Source organism: Opisthocomus hoazin, chromosome 4, assembly GCF_030867145.1.
Source record: "Opisthocomus hoazin isolate bOpiHoa1 chromosome 4, bOpiHoa1.hap1, whole genome shotgun sequence".
NCBI classification, from domain to species: Eukaryota; Metazoa; Chordata; class Aves; order Opisthocomiformes; family Opisthocomidae; genus Opisthocomus; species Opisthocomus hoazin.
In genome coordinates this window covers 94,597,692-94,603,691 of record NC_134417.1, presented here as the reverse complement: position 1 = coordinate 94,603,691, position 6,000 = coordinate 94,597,692, and positions in this window count along the sequence as shown.

The following is a 6,000-nucleotide window of genomic DNA, read 5'->3' as shown; positions in this document are numbered from 1 at the left end:
CAGACGGAAACACGCTGAGGTGTCAACCTGACCTGCTCACGCTACGCCAACCCATTTTATCTCCTTTATTCCCTCTTCCCTCTGTCTTCCCGTCCTTCTTCCCCTTGCTCCGTCGGGACCCCTTACATGCGATGAAACCACCTTAAATGGGCACCTTAACTTCTCCTGCCGTTGCCAGACTCAAATCTCACATCACGTCCGGCTCCCAGAATTACGAGGTTGGCTGAAGAGATACCGAGTTAAAAACTAAAGGCGTTCGTTGTTTCTTTCCTCGGCCGTTTGGTTTTGAACCTTCACGGTGGACATCTCTCGGGTTTTTAGACTTTTACCAGGTAATTTTTTTTCAAAAGGCTTCTGTGAGGAGCGGGGTGTTGGACGCGGCGACCCATACGGGTCCCTTCCGACCTGGGATCTTCCAGGATTGTACAATTCCCTGCCTCTGGGCCTTCCCCTCAACATCCCATGGTAAAGCTCACGCCGTCCCCAAACACCCTCGTCACCGGTAACCCCCTAGTGGGGCCGTCTCAGCGGGGTCCCTCCACTTCGGCAGCCCCAGGAGCCGTGGATTTGGGGTGCTGCCTTCACGCCGATGAGGTGACTGCCTTCCTCCGCCTGCCTTTGTTCCTCTGCCCCTTTGTGCCTGTGGAGATTCACCTTTATCGCACGGCCTAAATATTTCTGGGAAGAAGAAATCGGGGGGATTGGGAGCACCGGGCCAGGAAAGGCTGGCTCCGGTCACCCCGCCACAGCTGTGAACCCCTGTGTGACCCAGAACTCAAAGTAACGAACTCCAGCAAGGTCAGGCGAGATGTCGTCCCGTCCCACTCCGCAGGTAAAGGGGACGGTGAGCTTTTCATTCTCTGTGCCGGACTGGAGAGTCGCAACAGTGACCGAGAGGCTTGACTGAAAACAATGCTTTGCTCGGAATGCCGCAGAATTACAAAAGATGGCGACTTTGCAGCTTCATAACTATTTCCAAGGGGCAATGGGCACAAACTGAAGCAGAGGAAGTTCCAGATGAACATGAGGAAGAACTTCTTCCCTCTGAGGGTGACGGAGCACTGGAACAGGCTGCCCAGGGAGGTTGTGGAGTCTCCTTCTCTGGAGATATTCAAGACCCACCTGGATAAGGTTCTCTACAGCCTACTGTAGGTAACCCTGCTTCGGCAGGAGGGTTGGACTTGGTGACCCACAGCCTTCCAACCCCAACCATTCTGTGATTCTGTGATTCTAGCGCAGTGGGGGTTGAACGGTTATTGACTTGGCAAAGCTTACAACAGCACAATGTCTGCTTTTACCGAACCACAGACTACAGCAGGGTGACAAACTCACAACAGCATTTACCCTGATGTGCCTATGAAGTCGGAGACAGAGAGGAAAAAGAGACGTAAAGAGAAACGGTATCGCCGCCCTTGGACCCAGCGATGGTCTCTGCTGGTGGTCGGGGTCCTGCGGTGGTGGACGCGCACCCCACGGGGCTGGCCCCCTCTCCTTTTCTACTCTTCGGGTGGCTGTCATCCATCCTCGGGGGAGGGGATCTTCTCACAGCTTCCCGAAAGTTCTCGGAAATGAGTCAGTGGGTCTTGGTGGTCTCACATTTCCCCCCTCCTCCTCCCCTCCTGAAGGCAAGCGCTGAACTTCCTCGCCTCTGTGACACAGGTGGCGTTCGCAAGCCTGGCCTGGGCAGGTTTCCGCTCCTCTTCCACGCTCCCTTATCAAGATGAGGAGGTTCCCAAAGCCTGATTTATGAGTTTTGCTTAATTCATGCGTCTTTATCAGCTTCTCAAGAGGGATGTTTGCCACAATTGCTCACTGCGGCCTAGGGCGGTGCAGATGCCTCCAGAGTCCCAGCCCTTCTGACGTGGAGGAGATAGCCCTCGGCAGGGAGAAGGGCTGGATCGATGGAGTAGACACCAGCCACCTGGGATGACATCCCAGATGGAGAGATGCTCTCTTAGAGCTTGGGAAGCGGAGAGATGATTTACAGATGCTGGCGCTCCGTGTATTTACCTGAACAAACAATGGCATCCAAGCACTTTTGCCAGTAGAAAATACGGGCGTCACGAGGCTGCTTGGGGCAGCCAGGCAGGACCTGGAAGCTTGAGTGGGACGTGAAGCCTCGGGGGGTTGCAGTGGAAGGAGGAACTGGCCACGGAGAGAGTTTTCTGGAGCAATGATGGCTCCTCTGTATCTTGAAGCCCCCAGACGTAGGGTGGAGACCCACCTGCAGCCAGGCCCCAGCTCTTGCGCTCGCTTCTCCCTCAACAGGGTGAAAAGGTGGGCTGATGTTAGACTAGAAGTCGGAGTCAACGGATCGACTCATTCTTCTGGCATTGGTCTGCAAATCTGAGGCTTAGACCTCCACTACAATGAATAATTCTGGAAATAACTTCCTTTGCCTGAGTGTCTGTAAATGCTCTAACGTCCCCGAGCTTTGGGTTCAAGAGGCTCGTGAGCAATCAGATCTCCTGCTCTGAGGCAGCCAGCCACTCGGCAGCCTCCCTTTTACCAGACAGGCAGCTGATTTTCATGATAATCTCGAAATTGACGGCTTCTCGCTACGAAGTCTTAGATCTCATGCGATGCGACCTCCAGGCTCAGGGTTTTTGCGAACTTCTTTCCCCAGTGTCGTGCGCTGAGGCCGGTGCTCGTGTTTTCCAGCGGATCTCTCGGCAGCCCAAGGCTTTACCCAGGCATCTGTGGAACGGCTTCTCCGGATTTCGTTGTTTTCTTTAGTCAAGACAAAAATTCCTAAAGACCCGTCTCTCGTGCGTGGTTCCTCCTGAACTCGGTTCTCTTTTCCATGATGCCGTGCGAGTTGTCCTCTCATTTTATTCCCTATTTAATTCCCCTTGCTGGTACTCCTCTCCGTGCTGCCGGCGGCATTCGCACCCCAGCGCCGGCAAGCGCTGAGCGATTTTTGGGGGGAGCTCAGGGCTTCCCTGGTACCTGGAGCTGCTCCGTGGCCGTTGCTGGGTGCCTGGGATTGCAGATGGGATGAAGGTGGGCAGAGGAAGAGGAGGAGTCCAGATCTCACCGAAATCGGGCGTAAAACTCCTTAATGCCATCGCAGCGTTAAAAAGCCACCATTCTTTATTATGGCACCGGATGTGCGGGGGATCGTGCCTGCCGCGTGTCGCCTCACCCCCAGCTTATCTCACCGTGTTACACACACGTGCGTCCAGTTTCACAGAAACACAGAATCACAGGATGGTCGGGGTTGGAAGGGACCTCTGGGGGTCACCCAGCCCAACCCCCTGCCCAAGCAGGGTCACCCACAGCAGGCTGCACAGCACCGCGGCCAGGCGGGGCTGGAATATCTCCAGAGAAGGAGACTCCCCAGCCCCTCTGGGCAGCCTGGGCCAGGGCTCCGTCACCCTCAGAGGGAAGAAGTTCTTCCTCGGGTTCAGCTGGAGCTTCCTCGGCTTCAGTTTGTGCCCGTTGCCCCTTGTCCTGTCGCTGGGCACCACTGGAAAGAGTCTGGCCCCGTCCTCCTGACCCCCACCCTGCAGATATTTAGAGGCATTTCCAAGGTCCCCTCGCAGCCTTCTCTTCTCCAGGCTGAACAAGCCCAGCTCCCTCAGCCTCTCCTTGTAGGAGAGATGCTCCAGTCCCCTCCTCATCCTCGTAGCCCTGTGCTGGGCTCTCTCCAGTAGCTCCTCATCTTTCTTGAAGTGGGGAGCCCAGAACTGGACACAGCACTGCAGATGGGGCCTCAGTGGGGCAGAGCAGAGGGGGAGGAGACCCTCCCTCGCCCTGCTGCCCACACTCCTCTGAATGCACCCCAGGAGACCATTGGCCTTCTGGGCAGCCAGGGCACGCTGCTGGCTCGTGGTCACCCTGTCGTCCCCCAGCACTCCCAGTCCCTCTCCGCAGAGCTGCTTTCCAGCAGCTCAGCCCCAGCCTGGACTGGTGCCTGGGGTTGTTCCTCCCCAGGCGCAGGACCCTGCCCTTGCCCTTGTTGAACCTCATCAGGTTCCTCTCTGCCCAACTCTCCAGCCTGTCCAGGTCTCGCTGGATGGCAGCACAGCCTGCCGGTGTGTCCACCACTCCTCCCAGTTTGGTGTCATCAGCAAACTGGCTGAGGGTACGCTCTGACTCTTCATCCAGGTCGTTGATGAAGAAGTTGAACAAGGCTGGGCCCAGTACTGACCCCTGGGGAACCCCACCAGTTACCGGCCTCCAACCAGACTCAGCGCCGCTGACGAAAACCCTCTTGAGTTCTGCGATTCAGCCAATTCTCGATCCACCTCCTTTCCCGGAATGTTCATACATATTTATTCTATTTCCTGGAACTAATTAGCATATTTGTATCATCATGACGCATGCGGCCTGGGTCTCTGTGGGGCTTCTGTGGGGATGGTCTCTGGTGGTCCCTGCTGGCTGGGGGAGCGGAGCTTCTTCGTGTCCTCTCCGTGAAATCGGAGTCTTCCCTTCCACGTACGGCCAGGATTCGGCTCGCCGGGATGTCCGTGGATTTCTCAGGTTCCTTCTCTTGGCATCTGCTGGTTCATCTGCAGTTCTTCAGGAGGTGCTGCTTCCAGGTCCTTTGGTGCGTCCTTGCCTGAGGCCGCTGTTGGTCGGTCCTTTGTCTTCTGCGTAATCTTCGTGAAGCTCCTTGTCACTGTCGTACATCACGCACAGGCCCACCCCCCCCCCGTACGTCGCACCACGTGCCCTCTTTTACAACACCAAGGCACCGATTTCGGGGAGATGTTTCCTCCAACCCAACCTTTGGGATAGCAGAGGGGTCTCTGCCCCATCCCTCGTCTGGAAGCGACGGCGCTGCCCGCACCCACCCGAGGCCGCTTGCTGTCCCCAGCGCCCTACAGCGACCGCTCTCTCCGATTGACCGCGGTGGGCAGCCGGACGCCGGGCTGGGTGCCCCGGAGCAACCTCCACCGCTGACATCAGGGGCCAAGGTCCAGGCGGGGGAGAGCGCAGCGGCACCGCGACAGCCCGAGCCGGGTGCCCCCCCTGCGCAGCGCCATGAGGCTGTGGCTGCTCTGCGGCTTCGCCGCTGCCGTGGCCCTCGTGGCCGTGGCCGGAGCCGACCGTGGCGACTCGAAGAAGGTCGCGCGGGGGAGAGAGGTTGGTTGTGTGCGGAGACGGGGGGGTTAACGCTGGGGAATAAGGGGGCTGGGATGGGGGGAGAGGGGAAACCTCCCCTGGCACCACACGGCATGGCCCCGGCACGGTGGGAGGCGAACCTTGACCCCGGGGGACACCGGTGCTCCGTCACCAGCACCCTGCGCCGAAACCCCGTGCGGGGAGACACCAAAAGCCGCGAGAGCGGCTTCCCTGCCCTCCGTATTCCCCGCGCTGCTCCGGGCTCTGGCGGGGCTGAGGCCGGGCTCGGGGCACCGGGGTCCGGCCACCCCCGAGGGCCGATGCCGAGGGCGTCCCCCCGCTCTGCCCGGGCCCCTGTTGCCGCCGCAGCGCTTGCACAACCAGCAAATATTTCGTCAGAGGGTGGCGAGGGGCTGAGGATGAGGAGGAGGGAGGCAGCAGCAGGCGGACGCGGGTGGTCCAGACGCTGCGGCGGGGGACCGGGGCTTCACCGCGCCGACAGAAAGCAGCCCAAAACGCAGCCGGGGAGCGGGCGCCTGAGGGGAGATGGACTGGGGGAAACTGGGGAGGGCCTGGTCAGCACCGGGCATGGCCGCGGTCCTGTGCCCATCCCGCGGCGGCCATTTTCCCCTCGGGCGGCCATTTTCTCCACGAGATGCTCCCTGCCCGCACTCCCCTGCCCACGCTCCGACCACCCAGCCCAGAGCCAGGGGTGCTGACGCAGGGACCCCACACGGCAGTGGGCTCCGGCAGAGCATCCACCCCCTTCCCTCCGCAGGGGACAGGCGGCGGGGGCCGACGGCGGCCCTACAGACCCTGCTCCGGGTGCTTCTCCGTCCTGAGCGAGGTGAGCGAGCGGCGCCGGGACGTGGCCATGCCGCACCGCTGCGGCGGCCAGGGAAACTTGGTGCCGCCAACCGCTTCGGCGTC